The sequence below is a fragment of the Pan troglodytes genome, chromosome 3 (assembly GCF_028858775.2).
Source record: "Pan troglodytes isolate AG18354 chromosome 3, NHGRI_mPanTro3-v2.0_pri, whole genome shotgun sequence".
Taxonomy (NCBI): domain Eukaryota; kingdom Metazoa; phylum Chordata; class Mammalia; order Primates; family Hominidae; genus Pan; species Pan troglodytes.
Genome location: NC_072401.2, coordinates 126,892,990 through 126,916,504, shown reverse-complemented (window position 1 = coordinate 126,916,504; position 23,515 = coordinate 126,892,990). Strand labels below are relative to the sequence as shown.

At 36.4% G+C, this 23,515-nt stretch overlaps 1 pseudogene; it reads left to right on the top strand.

Moving 5' to 3' along the window:
- The first annotated feature begins 638 nt into the window (after nt 1-638).
- Nucleotides 639-1,670, top strand: LOC742705 (transmembrane protein 248-like; annotated as a pseudogene).
- Nucleotides 1,671-23,515: the final 21,845 nt, after the last annotated feature.

The window sequence follows — 23,515 nt, the reverse complement described above, 5'->3', positions numbered from 1 at the left end:
GTGTTTACCAAAAATCTCCTTTTACAAAGATTTTATAAATTGCAAGGACGTTACTATTGTTTTAGTGATAGAGACAAGAAAAATTTCTCTCATATCTTGGAATTAGTAATCCCACATTGTATTTTGCTGGTGGCACAAATAAGATTTCAACTTTTGAACATTCTGACATAAATCATGTTTCTTTTTTCACATTACCTGTTTAGAAGTCTTTGAGATAAAAACGTGATCTACATCTAGCACGTGAATACTGTCTTTTGTGCATCTCATCATATTACATCTTAATTTTCTATCCTACTATTTTCTATCCTACTGTAACCCTATGTCTCATATTCCTTACTTAATTTAACTTTATCTTGTCCCGCAGACATCTTAGTCAGCCTCTATTAAAACTTTCTAAAATATAACAGGTTATATTCATTACATTTAATTAAAGACATTCAACAAAGGAACTTCTGTGGGAAAGTTCAAGATTGAGCAATTTTTAAGAATATTTAAATGTGGTTACAAGAGTCAAGCAGACCCCGTGTTGCAGCTTCAGGAGCTCAGCTGGTCTCTGGTCCTCACCTTGGCCCTATGGACCTGGCTGGACATTGCCCCCAGCACAGTGGGGAGCCTGGTGCCCAGTGGCCCTGCAACTGATGCACACCATTGAGCAGCTGGCTGGCTGGGCCTGCAGGCACACAGGTGTCAGCCAAGTTTGGGTGGAGCTTATCAGAATAATTTTTAACATCAACCCCAAGGAGAATCTGAAGGTATACATCATCGGTCAGCCTCCTTGTTGGTCTTTATGATCATTGTGGGCACCATGGCATAGCTTTCCCAACCCTGGACTGTTTCTTCAAAATCAAGGAGATTAAGTCACCAGAAATGGCAGAAGATTGGAATACTTTTCCGCTATGGTTTAATGATTTGGACTTGTGTGCACCAGAAAATGAAACATTAGGGCATCTCAAAAATGACACCAAAACTTTGGGAAGCATAATGACCATGCAGGCCAGAGCATCGCCAGAACATCCACCAGGTCTTCCCAGGCCCTGGAGGATTCAGGCCCAGTTAACATCTCAGTCAAAATCACCCTAACCCTGGACCCACTCAAATTATTTGGAGGGTACTCTCATGGCATCACTCATCTGTATTCAGTCATTTTAGGTCATCAGATTGGACTTTCCGACAGAGAAGCCCACGAAGAGGTAAATATTACCTTTACTCTGCCTGCAGCTTGGACATCAGATAGCTGTGCTCTTGATGGTCACCATGAGCAGATGGTGTTCACAGCCTGCATGATCCTCACGGACAGCCCGGGTGTGTTCCCCATCACTGTGCAGCCACCGCACCGTGTTTCTGACACATACAGCAATGCCACACTCTGGTGCAAGATCTTTAGAACTGACAGAAAGGCCAACACAGAATACGCTCAAGATTACAGCCTTTTCTGTTGTTAGAAAAGGCCCATTGAAAAAGACTATCATGTTTTTAATCCCAAGCATACAGTTATTGCTCCAGATGATGACTGTTCATTAATAAATTTGCATCTAATGCATACCAGTTACTTCCTCCTCATGATGGTGATAATAGTGTTTTGCTATACTGTTATCAAAGGCAGACCCAACAAATTGTGTCAGAGCAATCCTAAATATTGTCCTGAGAAGACAGCTTTGGCTGACACCTAATCCCACAGTTTCTTGTTTTCTGAGAGAGACTGAGAGAACCATAATCCTTGCCTGTTGAACCCAGCCTGGGCCTGGACACTCTGTAATACATTATCTTGCAATGTTGGGTTATTCCAACCAAAGACATTTAAAGTGCCTGTAACTTATTTGTATGTATGTATGTATGTATTTATTTATTTATTTATTTTGAGACGGAGTCTCACTCTGTCTCCCAGGCTGGAGTGCAGTGGCACGATCACAGCTCACTGCAACCTCAGCCTTCGGGGTTCAAGCCATTCTCCTGTCTCAGCCTCCTGAGTAGCTGGGATTACAGGTGTGTGCCACCATACCCGGCTAATCTTTTTATTTTTAGTAGAGATGGGGTTTCACCATGTTGGTCAGGCTTGTCTCAAACTCCTGACCTCGTGATCCGCCTGCCTCGGCCTCCCAAAGTGCTAGGATTACAGGTGTGAGCCACTGCGCCTAGCCTATTTGTACATCTTCATAAAAATCAATTTGGAAGTTGGTCCAATGATGCAAATGCTTTGCACTGGGTGCAACCAGAGTCTTCCACCTCACCTCTGGACTTGGGGACCTGGTGGGATATTTCCACATAGCACTAGAGAGGATTTGTGGATCTTGCCATGTTAGAGCAAGTCATGATGTTTCTACCAAGGCCACAGACACGTTTCATTGCTGGTGGAATTAAGGTTTGGTTTGGTTTTTGTTTTAGCCCAATATGTACAGACCGTTTGAAACAGCCTGTACCTTTGGTATGATATTGCATTTCCAAAGTCATCAATCCATTTTGTGGATTTTACATGTCTATGGCTTAATAATTACAGTAAAAATAATACCTTTTTTTCCCATTTTGCTTGCAAAAAAACCTAAGTTTTTTTCTTTTTGAAGAAAAAATAAAATAGTTGCATTTTAAAACCAAAAAATGCAGTCATATCAACACTTTAAAATGTAAAAAAGGAAAGAACAACATCAAGTAAATAGAAATAAATGTAAATCCAAAAGGACACTCACATTTATGGCCAAATTCATCCCAAGCTCACAATTTTTTTAAAAAAACTACCATGTTTAGATCAGGCCTTGATAAGCCAAATCTAAATAAAGTTTTATTGGAACACAGCTACATTCATTCATTTACACATTGTCTGTGGCTGCTTTTTGCCTATAGTGGCAGAGTTAAAGAGTTGTACAGAGAGCGCATGTCCTGCAAATCCCAATGTTTACTATCTGTCCCATTACAGAAAAAGTTTGCTGATACCTGCTCTAGATGATTGTGTTAAATCTGCTCAGTTATTTTCAACCAGTGTTGCACATGTGTAGTGCCACCTACAGTGAGTCCAGGCCCAAGCTGGAAATGTGTTAGTGTCTGCTAAAGACATTTCTAACTCTGGTTTCTCCATCAGTATTAATTACAACACAGTCCTCTGAGTTCAAAAATACTTGCACATCAGGGATAGTTATATTTTAGAGATTGTGTGCAAACTTAACTCACATGCCTATTTTTGTGGGGTAAATAGCCAGACAATATATGATAAATGTGTTATATAACAAAACAAATTACACATACGTGGGGAAAATGTCCCATTTTCCTAATAGATTCATACATTCTGTAGTTCATATATTTATGGTACTTTTCTGTTTTTTTTTAAAAAAAGTAAATTAGGTTTGTCAAGAGGCCAGAAATTATTGAGCAGAAACAAAATGAACAACCTCTGTTCTGATCAGCTTAATCCAACTACATATCTCACAAAAGCAAAGCCATCTTTTTCCACAAGTATCACATGTGTCTGTCTGCCTGTTTGGGAAAGGCCTATGAAACCTAAGGGGAGTTATTATGTTACTGATGAAAAGCTCCAATCTGTAACGCATATGTGCATTTCAGTATATAGTATCTGCTTATTTTCATTAAATTGCATTAAATGCTTCAATATGTAACACAGTCATCTTCCTTAGGATGCGTATACTTGTGGAATTCTTTGTGGTATCCCTGGGAATCCCTTTACCGTGTATCCATGGCATTCTGCCTTTACTGGGCTCATTTCTTCCTACTCCCTGGAATATTTATCAAAGGAAGTTTTTCCTTTCCTACTCTAAGGTTTTGCTTTTTGTCCCCAAGCTACCATTTTGAACTGAAAGCAAAGGCAAAGAACAATATATTTGAGGAAAGAATCTAACACTACTAGAAATTACTGCACAGTATCTGTTTTCTTACTTAAAGGCAGAAACAGAAGTTTTCTTCTCTCATCTTTACCCCCAAACTTCTGTAGTTTAGACCTAGGTTAAGGCCCAAAGTAGCAGAACAAAGAAAGCAAATATTTTCCAAGTAGGGAAATTTCATCATTCATACCTATTCACCATAGTGAATATGGGAGGGGAATAATTATTTTTGTATGCACTTCTATTCTCTGCTACAAGGCGTACAGTCTACATATGAACTTAAAAATAGTTTATCTGCAAACTTTTTTAAATTTTTCTTTAATTATGTTATTCCTGAAAAAATAAATGCAAATGTGCCCTGACATTTAAACATTACTTTATAAACATGCTTGTGTAAACATCAGATAACATATGTACAGTGGTTTTTCTCTTCACTATTCTAGCTTAACCATTCATCTTTTAAATCACATTGACAGTAGTGGGCCAGACAGATAATATATAATTAATAAGGTTTCTTTTTAGTCAAAGTAAAATTCATGTCCTAAATGCATATCATTTCCAAATTTTCTACTTCACTAGCTGAAAGCCATCAATGTGTTCATTTTGAAGGCAAATGACCTATTTCTTTTGAAATATAAAAATCAAACAAGCCCTTATTTGTGTTTGTACTGGGAAAAATATTAATATTTAATATCCATTAAAAGTAATTGCAAAACTCACAATTATTGTTGCACCAAGCTAGTGACAAAAGTGAGACATCAGAATAAAACAATTCTAAGTGAAATTCAATTGTTACATATTAATTTAAATACAAATTTATTCAGGAAGTTTGCCACCTAGAAAGAACAAAAACTTCTGAGGGTATATGGCATACTTTGATACCTAAGTATAAAAGAAAGTGACTCTAGAAATCCAGTAAGTGTAGAGCTTGATGAGATTGTTTGCTTACATCTGGATGAGTCATTATAACAAACAAACTCACAGTTACAGTTTTCAAACTTGTGTTTATATTTATCCAAGGATTCCTGAACCTTTGTCACTTCCTACGCCAACTGGAGGAATTTCACAGAAGGTGGGAGGGATGACAGCCACAGACCTAACACTTAGGCGCTCATAAGTTATGCTGTATATACCTATCCTTCTGGTTTCATCTGCCCCACTTTTGGAGTGAGAAGATCCACACCAGACGGCAGGAGAGAGAAGAATATCTTTTCAAGTCCAGATGTTTATGGGTATTTTGAAGCAAATAAGCAATTCTCATCCAGTTTAGGTGGAAGAAGTGAAACGTACATTAAAATAATATTCATTTTGACTTAAAGGTTTATTTTCTCCTAATAGATCATCTATGTAAAATAAATAATTTAGAATTTATTTTCAATAGTAATGGTAATGTCAATAATGGTACTGTTAATAATTAATGGCATAAAAATAGTACATTTGCCAGGCACTATTCTAAGCAATTTATACACAATAAACTTGTTTAATCTTCAACACTTCACAAGTCTGAAGCAAATATATATATGTGTGTGTGTGTGTGTGTATATATATATATATATACACATATAAAATAATTTGTCCAAGGTCACACCAAGAGGAGAAGCAGTCTGTCTCCAGATCCAAACCATCTCCCAAGTTACATATATATATATATGTGTGTATATATATATATATATGTTTGTGTATATATATATATATAGTTATATAGTTATATAGCTATATATATATTATAGGGTAGAGGAGAAAAGGAAAAACTTCCCTTGAAAAATATTCCAGGGAGTAGGAAGAAATGAGCCCAGTAAAGGCAGAATGCCATGGATACACGGTAAAGGGATTCCCAGGGATACCACAAGGAATTCCAGAAGTACACGCTTCCTAAGGAAGATGACTGTGTTACATATTTCATTAACTGTGCAAGTTAACGAAAATAAGATATATATCTATATAGTTATATATAGATATATATCTTAAAATGTTAGAGTTTTATCTTCATCCCTCTAGCTTTATCATTAAGCCTAGGTTCCATAACAAAAGAGATCCTCAAAAATATTTGCTTCATTGAATGAGTCCCATCTTATCCGAGAGACTGTAGTCTGTAATGATTAAAAGCATGAACATTTTAGCCAATTGTCCAGGTTTTGAATCTAAAATGTGACTATAGGGAAAGGCCAGTCCTATTTGACCATGTGACCATGTCACAGTGTGACCATGAAGGTTATATAATCTCTTTCTGTCTCAGTTGGCTATTCTACAATATGGAGATAATGATAGTACCTACTTCATAGAACCCTTGTGATAATTAAATAAACCAATATAGGTAAAGTGCTTAAAGCAGTGCCTGGCACATAGGAAGAACTATATAAGTACAACTTAGGATTATAAGTGTTGGATGTTCAATTTCCAGTGAATGTGAACTTATTTGGAAATAGGGTATTTGCAGATGTAATCAAATAAAGATGAAGTCATACTGGATTAGTGTGAGCCCTAAATCCAATACTGATGTCCATATAAGAAGAGAGAAATTTGTAAATATGGAGAGATGCACGGAGGAAGGCTTTGTGATGACAGAGACAGAGATTGGGGTCATGCTGCCACAAGCTAAGGAACACCAAGGAGCCCATTGCAAGCCAGAAGCTAGGAGGAGGCAAGCAAGGATCCTTCCATCAGAGGGAAGGTGGCTCTGCTGACACCTTGCATTTGGACTTCTAAGCCACCAAAACTGTGAGAGAATTAATTTCTATTGTTTTAAGCCATGTAGTTTGTGGCAATTTGTTACAGCAGCTCCACAGAACTAAACAATGACTCTAGTCATTGCAATCTGTAATAAACAAGTGACTGAATTCAGCTCACCTAGCAACTTTGGAAATAAGCCTATATAAGTGTAACAGGATTGTTGTGAAGGGAGTGAATAGCAAAGCGATGTTATGAATTTACAGCATTTATAGTACTCATTCATTCATTCATTCAAATATGCTTATTCAACTAATTGGTAACCAAAAGAGTGAACAGAATGCCATTTTCTTTCAGGGAGCTTATGGTCCATCCAAACTAATGCCCTGGAGCTTTTCCCCTGTTTTCTTCTAGTTAATTCTACAGTCTCCAGTCTTACATTTACGGTTTCATCCAGTTTGAATTTATTCTTGTATAAGGAGTAAGATAAAGGTCTGTTTTCATTTTCTCCATGTGAATATTTAGTTTTCCAACATCCTTTATTGAACAGGCTGTCTTTTCCCTATTGTGTGTTCTTGACACTTTTCTAGAAAACCAATTGACTGTAGATAAATGGGCTTATTTCTGGACTTTCTATTCTATTCCATTGCTCAATGTGTCTGTTTTTTGCCAATACTATGTTGTTTTGATTACTACAGCTTTGTAATATATTTTGAAGTCAGGTAGTGCCTGTAGCTTTGTTCTTTTTTTCTAGATTGCTTTAGCTTTTCTGGGTCTTTTGTGGTTGTACAGAAATTTTAGGATTTCTTTTTCTATTTCTGTGGTGAATGACATTGGAATTTTGCTAGGAATTGCATTGAATCTGTAAATCTCTTTGGGCAGTATGAACATTTTAAAAATATTAATTCTTCCAGTCTTGAACATGGGATAGCCCTCCATTTATTTGGTCTTCTTTAGTTTCTATAATTAATGCTAATTGTATTTTATTTATTTATTTATTTTTATTTTTTTGAGATGGAGTTTCGCTCTTGTTGCCCAGGCTGGAGCACAATGGCATGATCTCAGCTCACTGAAACCTCCACCTCTCTGGTTCAAGCCCTTCTCCTGCCTCAGCCTCCCGAGTAGATAGGACTGCAGGTGTGCACCACCATGCCTGGCTGGCTGGGTTTCACCACATTGGCTAGGCTGGTCTCAAACTCCTGACCTCAGGTAATCTGCCTGCCTTGGCCTCCCAAATTGCTGGGATTACAGGTGTGAGCCACTGTGCCCAGCTTATTTTAAGTAATCTCTTCATCCAAGTTCATGGGCCAAAATTCTATCAAACTCCAACTTAAGAACACCTAGGACTTTAATACTTCCTTCTCACATCTACAAAATGTGGAAGGCAAAGGTAGGGAGGGCATATAACTGACAGGAATAAACCTAGTTATATATTCCTTTAACTTGTATGGGCTTGAGTCTTTTTCACCTCACATTAAATACTCTGTTTTCTACAAAATGTGTCCATCTCATTTTCTGGTATTAAGATTCTCCATATAAGAGCAAGAAGCAGTCTTTGTGAAGCCAAGAAAAATGTATGTTACATCTTTCACTCAGAGCGATGGGTAAGAAGTATTGCACTTGATCTAGAGCAATAACCAATAACACCAAAAAGCACATTTCTGTACAACTGTACAATTCCTCTTGAACAGGACACTGCTTAATATATAAACCTTGTTTGTCATGATCGAAAGATTTAGGGATTTTATAGTTTCCTACATTTTTTTGGTTAACAAAATTCTTGTAAGTGACAAAATGTCAGGCAAAATTCTAATTTGTTCTTACCATAACTTTAAGATGGCACATACAGATAGTTTCTAAAAATTCCAAATACTTTGCAGAGATTAGTTTTTGATGAATGTCTTCTAATAAATGAATAAGAAAATAATACTTTAGAAGTATACTGTCCTCGTGTTCTAGAAAAACAATAATCACCTTTTAATTTGAAACATTTTATATCTTAGGAAATGTTTTAAAATATTTCTTTCTGATCTTCAAAGTAACCCTAATAGATGAGTTTTACTAAGAGGTTATATAAAAGGGTTTTCAATACTAAAGACAGAGTCTATTATCTGTGAGCCATAGACTAATTCTGGAAACTATGAAAGTTATAGAGAAAATTAGAAAAAACATTCTTTTCTCCAAATTTAGAAGGAAAAGTATAAGCAAATTACAAAGTAATTGGTGTAACCTGGTGCTTAACGTTTAAGGTATCCGTCTTAGACTTTTGGGGCTTCTGTAATAAAATACTGTAGACGGCCAGGCACAGTGGCTTACGCCTGTAATCCTAGTAGATCACTTGAGGTCAGGAGTTTGAGACCAGCCTGGCCAACATGGTAAAACCCCGTATCTACTAAAAATATAAAAACTAGCCAGGCGTGGTGGTGGGCACCTGTAATCCCAGCTACTCGGGAGGCTGAGGGAAAAAAGAAGATACTGTAGACTGCATGGCTAATAAACAACAGAAATGTATTTCTCACAGTTCTGGAGGCTAAGAAATCCAAGAGTGAGATGCCAACAGACGAACTGTCTGGTGAGGAGCCTCTTACTGGATTATAGACAACCATCTTTTTACTGTGTCTTCACATGGTGAAGGGAAAAGGGAATGCTCTTGGGCCTCTTTTATAAGGACACTAATCTCGTTCATCAGGTCTCTTTCCTCATGATCTAATCACTCACCTCTTAAAGGCCATACCACCTAAAAGGATCACTCACATTGGGGATTAGGATTTCTTTTCTTTTCTTTTCTTTTCTTTTTGTTTTTTGTTTTTTGAGATGGAGTTTCGCTCTTGTTGCCCAGGCTGGAGTCCAATGGCGCAGTCTTGGCTCACTGCAACCTCCACCTCCCCGGTTCAAGCGATTCTCCTGCCTCAGCCTCCCAAGTAGCTGGAATTACTTACAGGTGCCCGCCACCATGCCCAGCTATTTTTTTTTTTTTTTTTTGTATTTTTAGTAGAGGCGGGGTTTTACCATGTTGGCCAGGCTGGTCTTGAACTCCTGACGTCAGGTGATTTGCACGCCTTGGCCTCCCAAAATGCTGGGATTACAGGCATGAGCCACCACGCCCAGCCAAGCGTTAGGATTTCAACATATACATTTTGAGGGGACACAGATATACATCCACTGCAGTATCTTATTGAGTTTTAAATTTGTTGTTTTAATATTGCCCTTCCTACCTTCTTTCCTTACTCCCTTCCTTCCTGCCTGCCTTTTTTCTTTATTTTCTTTTTCTCTTATGAGCAATAACAAACAAACTGTGAATAAAATCATCAAAACAGAAAAAAAGTTATATGATAGCTCTTAGAAGCTCAATAGAATTAAAGATAAAATTGAAATAGGCTCAGAAATTTCTGCAAGCTTAGCAATGCCAGGGCTGTGAATACCAGGAACCTGATGGGGAATTCCTTAGGGTGTTCCCACTTTGCATCACAAGTAAATACTTTCTATTCTTCACTCTTTACTTAGGATTTAAGTTACCAGGGAGGGCTAAAGACATTGCATGCTAGGACATTTTGAATGAGCATCACAGCAAGACTCTATACCATTCACAAAGGAAAGTCAGGGTGCTGTTACCAAAGAAAAAGCACAGGCAATGAAAAGGAACAAACAGTTGATGTCCTCTACAGTGTCTTAATGAACTCTGAATTTCATAGTGTAAAATGCAATATCTAGGCTATTATATAACCATTTTAAGTTATTTTGATCATACTTTTGTATCAGTATTTGGTTAAACTGTGAGCAATAGAAATACAAAACAGCAGTAGTTTAGATACACTTGAAGTATATTTTATCATGTGTAAAATGTCCAACAGTAAGCAATCCAAGATTGGTATGGTGGCTCTGTGCAAAATGTCCTTGGAAACCCAGGCTCCTTCTATCTTATTATTACAACATAAATGGACTTGTTTTATTCATTTCTAAAGTTAGCTTGTGGTTCAAGTTAGTTAAACAAACTCTAACCCTAGACATCATATCATAAAGTAGCAGAAGGCACCAGCAGTCTATCGCATGCTTATGTAATTATCTGCATTGGAGGCCAGAAAAGCCTGTCTTTATAGGAGCGGTGTTATTCTCTGTTAAAGACTTGAGTCTGTTAAGATACAGGAAGGAGAGAGAGAGAGAGAGAGAGAGAGAGATCTGAAGTCAATTAAGAGTCCCAGCTGTAATTGCATTTCTATTTTTCACAATTTCACATGAATTTATTCTAATGTATATATCATTTAACCAACAGAACATGCATTTTCTTTAGTTTTCAAACCACAACTGAGAAACAGGGCCAATAGCACATGGGTGTGTGTGTGTGTGTGTGTGCACGTGTGTGTGTGTTTGGAGAGAGAGAGAGACAGAGAGAGAAAGAAATTTATTTTAAGAAATTGGCTCATGTGACTACAGAGATCACCAAGCACTAAGTGCAAAATCTGAAGGACTGGCTGGCAGGATGGAAACACAAAATAAGCCAGTTCTGTAGTTCATCTCTGGAGGTTATATGCTGTAGAATGTCCTCTTGCCCAGGAGATGGCCAGTCTTTTGTTCTATTAAGTCCTTCAATTGATTGGATGAGGCCCACCCACATTATGGAGAGCAATCTGCTTTACTCCAAGTCCACCAATTTAAATATTAATCTCATCTGAAAACACCATCACAGAAATATCGAGATTTGACCACATATCTGAACTCAGTGGCCCTGACAAGTGGACACGTAAAATTAACCATCACAATAACAAATACAGTGCTCTTTGACTGTCATAACTTTACTCTATGTACAATTTAACTATCCAGTAGTAAAAGTGTGTATATATGTGTGTGTGTGTGTGTGTATTCTTATGTGTTTTTATCCTTAAGGTCCATTGCATTGGTATTAGTCCATTCTCACACTGCTGTAAGAACACACTTGAGACTCGGTAATTTACAAAGGAAAAAAGTTTAATTGACTCACAGTTCATCATGGCTGGGGAGGCCTCAGGAAACTTACAATCATGGCAAAAGGGGAAGAAAACACATCCTTCTTCACATGGTGGCAGGACAGAGAAGTGGAGAGCAAAGCGAGGAAAAGCCCCTTATAAAACCATTAGCTCTTGTGAGAACTCACTGGCCATCATCATGAGAACAGCATGAAGGAACCGCCCCCATGATCTAATCACTTCCCACGAGGTCCCACTCCCAACACATGGGGATTACAATTCAAAATGAGATGTGGGTGGGGACAGTCAAACCATATCACACACACATATATAGATACACACATATATATGCGTGTGTGTGTGTGTGTATAAATGTATGTGTATGTGTATATATATGTGTGTGTATATACATATATATATATACAAATGTATGTATGTATTCTTAAGAATACCAGTCAATAAAATTCTAACTTACATGAGATCAATAAGCCATCACCAAATGGGGGGAAGAGAGAGAAAGTAAAGAGGCTATTTGGAATGCTCCTGCCCTATGTATACCTCAAGAGCTCATAATGAAAACTATTAAAACGGAAAGAGGAAAGAAGAAAAGTAATAAATGCTGTTAGCAAACTCTTGAATTATATTTATAGTACACAGCAAAAATATATACAGCTGTGAAGTTTAATGTATTTACCTTGGTAAAATGGCTTGTAAAACATTAGAGAATGAAATTTTAATATAAACTTCTCAAATTGAAATTTTAAAGCAGTATTATTACTTAGCCCCAAGTGGAAATCTGTTAGTTCAGTCAACAAAAGTCTATTAACTATGATATGTCAGAAATTACGCTAGTCTCAAATTACACAGCTAAAATATATTTGTTTAAATAATATCTATTCATTATAAGCCTTGAGTAAGTACTCGGGAATCAAAATGTAATATTTGGAAGTGAAAGTGAAGTTTATGAATTTGAAGTTGTTCAAGAAGATCACTAGGTAGTGTTGGTACCAATATTTTATGCTGCTTCCCATATCACATGCCACAAACAGCAATTGTCAGTCTATATCAACTTCAGGAATCACTTAAAGAATTGAACTAATAGGAATTCAGCATATATTTCTGGAAGATAAAGCCATTTTGAGGTCCTGAAAATCATTTTGTTACTTGTGTTTTTTTTCTGGTTAAATTATTTTAAAGATTTATTCTCCTATCCACATATCAATGTGTTTTCGTCCTTGCAATAGTTTGCTGAGAATGATGGTTTCCAGCTTCATCCATGTCCCCACGAAGGACATGAACTCATCATTTTTTATGGCTGCATAGTATTCTATGGTGTATATGTGCCACATTTTCTTAATCCAGTCTATCATTGTTGGACATTTGGCTTGTGCACATGTACCCTAAAACTTAAAGTATAATTTTTTTTAAAAAAAAAAAAAAAGAATGTTTTCTGCTGCTCACTCCCAGAGAAGAGGCAACTAACCAGACTTAATCACTTTTACTTAATTTTAATATGGTAAATTAAATATTAGTTTTTAAATTGATCTATCAGATGAGATGACTGCAGGCAATATGGACCTGAGAATGAGTTTATGTTCTCTTTTTGTTTTGCCATGGCAAAACAAAAGTATTTCATCCATGTGGAAGAATAAAGAGAAACATTTTTCATGTTATGTAGCAGAAGTTACTGTACCCTTCCATTATGTTTGAGCCAGTGTATGTTTTGGGGATATATTTTATGGTACTTATTCTATCCTAAAAAACACACCCATTGATATTCTCAGTCAGTGATTGCATCAAGCAAAATAGATGATATGCAGACAACTAGAATAAGAAACAAAAAAGACAGAGACATTGAGCTGAGTATTTTATATTTCTATTGTGAGTTGCATTTCTTTGAATTTTGCCTTTAAATCTAAACATCCTTACACCAAAATTTTAATTCTTGTAAAGAGGAGAAAGAGAATTTGCTTAGGTTTGTACAGCATGTGTATTTGTTCCTGTATGCACACTACTAGGTAATTTCAAAATCAGTATTAGAAGTTTATTTGTGCCATCCAGAAAAAAAAATCTGCTAGCAAAGCAATGTCATCTTTTTAATGAAAAGTGGAATATTACTCTAATTTTTTCTCAGATATAAGTTCAGATTTTGTAATAATACTAAACCATTTGAACATAAACCAGGCACACTAACCTTTAGAAATGAATGTTACAAAAAAATTCTAAAAAGAAATACATAGAATATCACATAAATCTAATGAAAAGATGCTATTTTCTGATTTGTTTAATATAAATAAATATTTCACATCAGATTTCAGAAGACAAAGTAAGCGTATAGCATCTATATTGTTAATATGGTTTGCCAAATACCACATTTCCTTATATAATTTTCTCTCTTAATCCTTACTGATTTACTCTCCCAAAAAGAATAACGAGAGTAGTATGAATTCCCTTCACACATATTAAATCATTTTTTAAGTTCTGATACTTATATAAAGCATTAGAAAAAAATAGGAATATAAGGCAACAAAGGGAACTTGTATTCATTCAACAAGCTTTATAGGATCAGACAAGACAACCCCTGTAAATGTAAACAGATGGTTCACAGCTTCCCTGGTGGCTACCTTTTCCCAGGCAATCTTCCCCTGTCCATGTCTTCTCTAAAAGCTATTCTCTGTCTGGAATTAACAGATCTGGGAGATAAGGGCAGGTGACACATCCTTCCACATGATAAAGGAGATGTACAGACTACTATGAACTGCAACCACAGTAAATGTTACCAAGCACGTGCTTAGTGGCTTTTTAGTAAAACTATGGATGATAACATGCAATGTTCACAAACACTTATAATTTGTATCTTTTATCAAAGTTATAACTAAATTCATCTTTTACTCCTTATATTTTAGATTGTTTGCATTTGGTCCTTATAGGATCTTTCCATCTGAAACTGGTCATATTAACCAGTCTGAAATTAGCTACATTTCTAGGAATTAAAGACTTAATGATTTATACTTTTAAATAAAGACCATAATAAGTCAGAGTGTACATTTTAAATTACTCTTAGACTGAAAGGTTGTTATTGAGTTTGCTAGGCTGCAATAACAAAATAAAACAGAATGAGTGGCTTAAATAACAGAAATTTATTTTCTCATAATTCTGGATGCAGGATGTCCCAGATCAAAGTGTAGGCATGTTTGGCTTCTTCTAAGGCCTCTCTCTCTTTGGCTTGCCAATGGCTACCTTCTTCTGTCTTCACAAGGTCTTCCCTCTGTCTGTGTTGTCTATGTCCTAATCTCCTCTTCTTATAATGATCCCAGCCATATTGGATTACTGCCCTCCCTAATGGCCTCATTGTAACTTAATTACCTCTGTAAAGGTCCTGTATCCAAATATAGTCAAATTCTGAGGTATGAGAGGTCAGAAGTTCAATGCATATATATTTTAGGGGACACAATTCAGCAGTCCATAACTAAGGTGTAACTTAAACATTCAAAAATCTTTGGATAGTTAAAGTTAGCAGCTAAAATGTAAAACTAAATATGCAGATCAAATGTAAAAGGCAAAATAAAACTTTCTAAAATATCCAATTTAGTCAAGTTTCAAGATTTCTAGCAGACTAGTTTAACTAGCCTAATAATTTTTTCTGAAAAATTTCCAAAACTAATAAAGAATTCAACATTTAAAAATGATTTTTTATATTTTGAATTTTTATAAAATGGAATTTCTAAAACCTACCAAATGTGTGGCACTTGTTTGCATATACAAAGGACTTTTAAAATATCATGTAGTATTATTTAAGTAATTTCTTTCTTTCCCCATATTCAGAGAAGTATTCATTCTTTGTATAATCCATAACCAGTCACAATTACTTGAGCTATTTTCATATCAATGATTATTCTCTTCAATATACAACTCAAAGAAAAGGAAACACATTCTCTAAAAGTTAAAATTTACTCTTAAGAATTAGGAACATTTTTGAGGACAGAGTAAAAGAAGACGAGTAGTGACATTTTCCTCCCAAATGTCTCTACTATTTATAGGGGGAGGTTTGGGGCAGTAAAATTATAAAGTTTAATTTTTTAAATGATTACGTTGACCTATATTAAATTGGAAAAAACTCCTGAGGATAAAAATTTAGGCTACTTTCTGCCATGTGATTTATTTTTTTAGGATAAGTTTGGTAAGAAGAAAGAATGAAGCATATCTGAGTGAATGAGTTTGGTGGTGGGGGTGGACATGGCTGAGAGTTTGATTAAGAGTTTTTTGAGGAATATCTGTTAGTGGATTAGCGGATGGAAGGCAGGATGAAGGGGTGGAAATGAGAAAAGTTGGAATGGGACATTAAACAAAATATCTACTTAAATATATTAATTGAGACTAGCTTTTTAACTCATACTGACACAGAAGCACAAACTCTTTTACTAAATCTATTTCTTTTGTTTTAGGTTTTCAAAAACTTCTCTTCCTGTTGATACTGTCTAAATGAATCATTACAAATAAAGTCAAATGCATTGAAATGCTCACGATTAGGCTCAGTCATTTGAAAAAAAATAAATGGAAGGGGGGTATTTTAAATACATAAAGTGAAGAGTAGAATTCTGATACTACTCTTCCATCATTCAAAATAAATATATTAGCCAATCCCACACCATCATTTTGCTGTCAAAATTCTAAATAGCCCTCACAAACCTGCTCTTACAAGCATATTTCCAAATGCTTTAGTAATTTTTGATGCTTTTACTTTGGCTTTCTCAAAAGTGTTTTCAATTTAAACAAATTTTAGGATTTGAAGCAGACCTTTATTTGAATGAAGTTTTCCTAAATACAGTGAGAGGCTTCTTCCTAATTCTCCCTGATGCTATCTTTTTTACCCTTAAACAATAGTATTCTCCCTGATGCTATCTGTTTTACCCTTAAACAATAGTAATCCAGAGGGAGGGCATATAGTATAGCAATTAAAATTAGAATATTCTATTAAAATAGGCATTTGACTTAGACAGCTCTTTCCCATTAGTTACTTGTGCAATTTGTTTTTTTTTTTTTTTTTTTTTTTTTTTTTTTTTTTTTTTTTTTTTTTTTTTGAGACGGAGTCTCGCTCTGTCGGCGGGATCTCGGCTCACTGCAAGCTCCGCCTCCCGGGTTCACGCCATTCTCCTGCCTCAGGCTCCCGACTAGCTGGGACTACAGGCGCCCGCCACCACGCCTGGCTAATTTTTTGTATTTTTTTAGTAGAGGCGGGGTTTCACTGTGTTAGCCAGGATGGTCTCGATCTCCTGACCTCATGATCCGCCCGCCTCTGCCTCCCAAAGTGCTGGGATTACAGGCGTGAGCCACCGCGCCCGGCCAACTTGTGCAATTTGTAAGCAAGTTACTTATCCTGTGTTATCTGAAAGGATGCTTAGTGGGCTGAATGAAATAGTTCATATAAAGCATTAGCATTTTGCCTGACACTAGAAGGTTATCCTCCTTTTAGACTGTATTACTGTTTTCTTACTGCAGTTTATTCTATATCCATTATTTTAAATTATATTTTAATAGTAAATGAAGTAACAGGATTGTTTTATCTAATAGCTCACATAGTAAAGGGACCCAATTTATCAGACTTCCATCTAAGGTGTACTTCATGTTAATTTAGGCTTGCCCTATGGATGGATGATGAGAGGCTCTGGAAATCACATGGAGACTTTCAGGTAAACTCTGGGAAGGTAATTTCTGATAGCGCCCAAGAAGCCTAATACTGCTGCCTCTCTGCTATTAGCTAGTGAGAGCCAATCTCCAGAAAAAGCAGCAGTAGGGAGAGAGACATCTCTCCTGTGTAATCTTAAACCCTTTGTGCATGCAGGGTGAAGTCTTTGAAAGGCCAAGGAAACCTCTATGATGGTATTGATACGGGAGTGCTGGGAAGGGATGAGTGTGGTCCCATTTATTTATTTATTTTTTTATTTTTTATTTTTCGAGAAAGAGTCTCACTCTGTCTCCCAGGCTGGAGTGCAGTGGCGCGATCTCAGCTCACTGCAACCTCCAACCTCCGCCTCCCAGGTTCAAGCAATTCTCCTGTCTCAACCTCCTTAGTAGCTGGGAGTAGGGGTGCAAGCAACCACGCCTGGCTAATTTTTGTATTTTTAGTAGAGACAAAGTTTCACCATATTGGTCAGGCTGGTCTCAAACTCCTGACCTCAGGTGATCCACCCGCCTCGGCGTCCCAAAGTGCTAGGATTACAGGCGTGAACCACCGCACGTGGCTGCGTGTTCTCTTTAAATAATAAGGAAGTCGGGGAGGGAAGTGCTGGGTAGAGGAGGGCGTGGTCCCTGGCTAGGGCGCCACTCCCATGGACCTAGGTGAGGACGGACATTTCCCGCCCAAATGTTGCATTTCCCGCCCAAATGTTGCATTTCCCAAGACAACCCTGGCCCACCATGCTCCCATCCTGGGCCTACAGAAACCCGAGAACCTAGCAGGCAGATAAACAGACGGCCAGGTGTCTAGAAGAGCACCCTGGCAGAAGAGCACACACACAGGCACCCGCACGTCGGCGGGAGAAGGCAGAGTTTGGCAGGGGCAGTCAGAGGATAGCGGGGGCCGCGGAGTGGCCCAACTCCTCCTGGGGAAGAACGTCTCCCTTCTGGCTCCCCCATCAGCTGAGAGCTATTCCACTCAATAAAACTTTACACTCATTCTCCAAGCCCACGTGTGATCCAGTTCTTCCGGAACACCAAGGCAAGAAACCCTGGAATACAGAAAGCCCTGTGTCCTTGTGATAAGGAAGGGGGTCTAATTGAGCTGGTTAACACAAGCCGCCTATAGACTACAGACGACAAACTAAGAAAGAACACTGTAAACTAAGAGAGAACCCTGTAACACACGTCCACCGGGACTTCAGGAGCTGTAAACATTCACCCCTAGACACTGCCGTGGGGTCGGAGCCCCATAGCCTGCTGGTCTATATCCTCCCCTGGAGGTCTGAGCAGCGGGGCACTGAAAGTGAGCCACACCCCCATTGCATGCCCTTCAAGGGGGACAAGGGAACCTTTCCTGTTTCAGTATCAGACTTACAGTAGGTACGGAAGATGTTTGCAACCATGTATATGTTTCAGCGTAGCAAACACTTACCAGACATTAGTTTAGTTTATTTGCGTTCATTGTTGGGCTACAGCAATTAATACACCGTTTTTGCCTTTCAAGACTTTAACAGTTGCTCAAAAATAAGACAGTAATATTGAAAAAGCAATAGGAGGGCACCATAAGTTTATATATATATACACATATATACATATATATACACATATATACATATATACATATATATATACACATATATACATATGTATATTTAAACTATTTTTTTTTTTTTTTTTGAGAGGGAATCTCGCTCTGTCGCCCAGGCTGGAGTGCAGTGGCGCTCTCTCGGCTCACTGCAAGCTCCGCCTCCCGGGTTCACGCCATTCTCCTGCCTCAGCCTCCGAGTAGCTGGGACTATATGCACCCGCCACCGCGCCCGGCTAATTTTTTGTATTTTTAGTAGAGACGGGGTTTCACCGTGTTAGCCAAGATGGTCTCGATCTCCTGACCTCGTGATCCGCCCGCCTCGGCCTCCCAAAGTGCTGGGATTACAGGCGTGAGCCACCGCGTCCGGCCTAAACTATTTTTTAAAAGAGATAAAGTTGTTTTAACTAAAGTTGGGTTTTTGCAAGTGTTTGATTTTTTAAAATTTCTTAGATGTTTAATTTCTAAAAATCTATTCAAGAATATAATTAGTAATTATGCTAACGTCTTAAAGAATATTTTTGGTTTGTCTATTTATATAAGGCCATGCTGGCATCCTTGCTTCTCCGTTTGCAGTACCAATAGAGAGAATTAATTTTTTGATTGGGAGGCAAGTCATCTTGTTCTCCAGTGGACGTTAATTACTTGAAGGCAAAATTTCTGAAATAAAGCAAGAGCTCTTATGTTGTGCTTAGAGACTCTCAGAATTTATTAGCTAACTAGTGCATTTATGTAAACACAGGGAAGAAGACCATAACTTATCATATCTTCAAAATAACGACCAAAAATTAATACACGTCACTTACTAAGAGGGATAATATAAAGCAAAATGTCAAGCCCTTGAATTCTATTTTAGTGATAAAAACATCACAATGACTCACAGTTTTGCTAGCCTTTTCTCCTTTAGTTCATTTTTACATTACCCTCAAATAAGTCCAAGTTTTCCTATTCTTTACTTCTGGAATTCACTCTTCTTAACCAAAAAAGTTGCATTTTCCATAATGTCTGCCTATTTTCCAGAATTTGAAAGTAATTTTTCATTTCAACACTCTTCTTCAAATTAATTTCCCATCACATTCTGCTTCATAATATGCTAGCCATAATCACTAAACCATTTTAACAATAACTGTTTTATTCCAAGATCAAGTTATAATCTTTATTCATTCTGCCAAAAAGAAGACCTAAGGAAAAATCTTTAGATGGATTGTTATTTTACTCATGTTTAAATTTTACCTTATATAAAATAATACATTAAATTAGAAAATAACATTTTTTTCTGTTTTTACATTGTATGAATTAACCTATTCAAATTTTGATTTCTTTCTTTGCCATAGGCCATGGTCATATCTAGAGCCTCTTTGTGGAACATAAAACACAACATTTTTCTTTAATGTGCCTTATCTTCTTTTCATTCTAACACGTTTGGAATATGACACTTTTGAAATCTCTGTATGTCGTAATATAATTTTATCCCATACTACAAATAGCCATTCACATTTGTGAACTCTACCGCCTTTTAACTGGATTGCTTTATAAAATGACTGTTAAGAGTGAGGCTTGTTTGCAATATCAAACATTTGAAAATAATGTTTATGTTTGTTTGTTTTATTCCTTTTTTGTGATTACTTTGGGAGATCTCTATACATATCTAAATATAAATATCAAATATATTATATAGATTTATATCAATATGAATATTTACATAAGTATAATATCGAGGAAACAGCAACACTATGAGCATTTTAGTCTTGTGTGTCTTCCTTCAATAGTACTTTGTGGTTTACAAAGAAGTAATTGCTAGAGCATCCGGGAATTTGAGGAATTTGAAATATTTGTATGAACCTAAGAAAGTAATTTGCCAAGAATAATTGTGAAAAAGTACAAGTTGGTTTATTTTGTTACAAATAAGACATATAAATTTGGCAATCACTTTATTCTCAGTCATAAAAATGTCTCTCATATATATATATTTATTTATTTTTATTTTATTTTTTTTTTTTGAGACAGAGTTTTGCTCTTGTTGCCCAAGGTGGAGTGCAGTAGCCCGATCTCTGCTCACTGCAACCTCCGCCTTCCAGTTTCAAGCGATTCTCCTGCCTCAGCCTCCTGAGTAGCTGGGACTACCTGCCGCCACACCAGGCTAATTTTTGTATTTTTAGTAGAGAGGGGGTTTCACCATGTTGGCGTTGAGTCATCGCGCCTGGCCAATAATTTTTTAGTTTTCACATACCTATCTGAAAACTTTAAAATATATATAAATTTGTAGCAATTAACCTCAATATTCCAGAATTAACTGTATTCATATTTTAATACTTGTACAAGTAACATTGGGGGAAAGTACGTAGATTATAGAGAAATTTTGAGTGTAGCAAAGTTAATCATCCATGATATAATGCTCCCTGCTGGTATGATTTTCTATCATATCTTCATTTTACAAAAGTAAAGTTCATACCTCAATTTTGTTTTCTAATTATTCCCTTAGTTTCTTTCATTTCATTTGTTGTTCTTTCTCTTTTCCTTTTCCTTTTTTATTATTCCTCACAAGTTTGCATGACTTTTTCTCAATAAAGTTATTTAATGTTGATGAAGACTGAGTATATCAAAATTCAGTTTACATTAATAATAATCTGTTTAAACTTCATTCACACAGGACGATATCAATCATGTGATAAATTTTCTACTAGCCAATTTTTCCACACTTCTTAAAATTACCAAGTGAAGTATTCCTTGACACATCTTTTAATCATTATTGCATGTTATTCTCTAGATTGCAGAAAGGAATTCATAGTAATGTGTAAAAGTCATAATCAAGGGTAAAGTAATTTACTATAGAAGCCATAATAAAACATTATGTGTAGTAACTTCAATAAAGATACATACAGTATGCTTATTTTCCCATTTTTAAATTTTACCTACTGCAATTATTTTGAAGTGCATAAGTTTCCATGTTAGAACATTTTATAATTTTCCTTCAGGTCAGCATTTCTATCATCAGAATAAGAAACCATGAATGAGTCACAGACAAGAGGAAATGAAGACAATTGTAGCACAGTTTATATGTCAGAGCTGTAGTGCCAAATGCTTTACAAGCCTTTTACATGTGTTCTGGTACTTTGCTAATGCAGCTACAATATCTCCAGGGCCTTTAACATCCTTTCCTTCGTGTCTCAAGTGGCCCATAAATGATGGTTAGAAGAACATAGAATTAAAAAAAGAAAATGGCCAGAGGGGTTTTCTGGTCATTTTTCCAGTTTGATCATTTAAAACAAATTCCTTTTCCTTTTCATTGGTTCTGCTTATTTTAGAGAAACAGTTTAAATTTTACAGAAACCCACAGGCTAACCAAATATCTAAGAAAGTTACACTTCTCTTCTGCTGTTGACAGTGATTTTAAAGGACCCGTAGGTATAGACAATGATATTCTTGCACTGGGTATTTTATGAGAAAATGGAATATAAGCTTCCCTCTCTCTCTCTCTCATCAGCAATGAAAATAAGGGTAAGAATGGACTAAAGTTCAATTAGAGATTAATTGACATGTTGAGTCAACACTGATTTTCTTCTCACAGATTTTAGCTACAAAATTAATAGTGTCTGAAAATGTTGTGTTTTACAATGTGTGTGAAAACTGTATGAGCCATATCCCTCCAGAGCTGCTGTAATCATGCAGACTGAACATTAAGTTTACCCTCCTCAGAGATTTTTTTTTTTTTTTCAGTGCATGTCCTACCTACTCTTAAATACCAAAATAGTTGCATGTATCTTTGTTTTGGGTGTGTGTATGTTTTGCATTGTTCTTCAATTTATGTTTTAGGGTAAAAATAAATGTGATTAAGCAAAGCATATAGACATCAACATTCAAAAGCACTCTTAAAAGAAAAACTTCAGACAAATTAAATGTAACAGTTTATTTGAGCAAAGAACAATTCATGAATGGACAGTATTCAGAACCAGAGGAGGTCCAGAAAGTTCTGCTTCACAAAGTGAGCAGGGAGCTTTTATAGACCAATAAAGGAAACAAAGTAATTACCTGATTGGCTACAGCTAGGCATTTTGGTGAACTGTGATGAAGCATTTGCTTATTTGGTTACATCTGATGAATGATCAGGCCAAGAGCTGGTTGGCTGTTTGTGATTGGCTGAGGCTCATTTTTTTCTTAAGTCAGTTACAAGAAATGTTTCCAAGTTAAGTTTCTGTTTTCTTAGAAAAGAACTCCTGGTACAGATAACAACCCCAGGCTAATGGCCTCTTGATTATTTTGCTTGAACAGTATTCTGAGACCTATAACTCAATAATAAAAAGCAATATATAGATTCTTTTGTGAAAATGAGAATGCAGATCTCATGACCTGGAAAACTATACACTGTACACTTGGCCTAGTTTCACTGATGAGCCTTGCTCCACCGTATTAGACTTAAAAGCAATTTAGTAAAGTATACTGCATACATCTAGTTAGTAAAAACTAAACTATTATTTGATTTTAAGAAGATAAAATTAATCTTCATTGTGCGCAGCATATACAATGCTAATTAATACCTGCTCAGATTCTTCCATTCCAAATATATTATGCCATAAGGAATATTTCAATACTGTGTGTTTTACCAACTCAAGCCCTCTCCAACAATGTGCTAACACAAACAATTGAATAATGAAATATTCTGCATCAGTTAGATATTCCTACACAAAAAGTCATCCCAAAATTTAGTGGACTAAAAATAAATGTGTTTTTGCTCATGAGTCTACAAGTCAATTGAGTAGTTGTTCCAGTCTAGAGTTCCCTCATCACCTGTGATTATCTGTGAATCACCTTGGCAGCCCTGC